This window comes from Aphanomyces invadans (genome assembly GCF_000520115.1).
Source record: "Aphanomyces invadans strain NJM9701 unplaced genomic scaffold supercont1.15, whole genome shotgun sequence".
NCBI classification, from domain to species: Eukaryota; Oomycota; class Saprolegniomycetes; order Saprolegniales; family Verrucalvaceae; genus Aphanomyces; species Aphanomyces invadans.
In genome coordinates, this window is record NW_008580160.1 from 164,850 (window position 1) to 166,090 (window position 1,241).

Consider the following 1,241-nt stretch of genomic DNA (forward strand, 5'->3'; position numbering starts at 1 on the left):
TCACGAGCATGCGGTAGTGCTTACAGAGGGCCGATTTGTGCTGGTGCGGGTTAACGTCGTCGGTGTGAGATTCCACAGGTCACTGCCTTGCCGACGACGTTTACGCCCTCGTTAGGCATCGATATTGCCATTGTCGTTCAATGGATCACCGCCTGCGCCGGACCTAGGATCAGCGTTGATATTGCTGTCGTTGGCGATGTCGCTTTCGACGTCGATGGCGATGGCCTCCACCTCCACAAAGATGTCGGACATTATCACAAGTGTAATGGAAACTGCCAATTGCCCACCCTCAACAAGGAGCGCAGTTCGCACCCTATTAATACCCGATTTTTCGAATAAAGCCCGATTTTGTTCGACCTCAGTCAATCGTGTTTTGTATTAAAACCTAAAAAACGATGGGAAAAAACCAGGGTCTGCCACCCTTGCTCATTCCTGTACAGTGAGCCCCGAAAAGAGCTGACCACTTCTATAACATTATGATTTGACACCTATCTACTAAAATACCAAGTCAGAAATGTCACTACGACTAACTGCAGTAAAGATACAATAAAAACCTTGATTGACTGACTGAAATACTCCTGATATTAGCTAATCAAGTAGGACTAACTGACGTAATTAACTTTACCTTAAAGTTGCCACAAGGACATTGATTGCTTCGCAGTTTTTGCAACAGGAGATTCATCAAATTCACCTGTGAAGGAAGGACAAGCCGTCCTTCTTCTCGTTGCTGGACTCTTGCATTTTTCGCTTCAAGCTCATCGACGCCGCCTTATCAATCACGTGGCTAACTGATTCACTCTAGTCCTGTTCTTGCTTCGACGCCTTCTTCTTCGCAGCCACAGCATCACTCTAATTGACAGTCCCCGACATCATCGAGGAACCAAATGGCCATAATTTAATCAAATCAACACAAAATCATCTCAAATTTCGTATGTGGATAGTATTATCCATAACACACAAGGATCTATCAATAGATTACTCTAAAACCAAGTAGTCTTTGAGATATACTCGAAGAAAGGTATGAATGATAGTCATTTTCAACTGTGGAACTTGAAGTCCCTCCATAACAAATATTTTCCCGTAACCGAACGATATAAATAGTCGAAGGTTTCCGTGAAACAGCTGGTGCAAGCTAATCCCTCAGCAGTTGATAAAAGGTCATTTTGCAACCTACGCAATGAACACGTCCGAGTTTGGACAAGTCGTTGCTTTTGTCAAGTCTGAGCGACGTGCCCTTACAA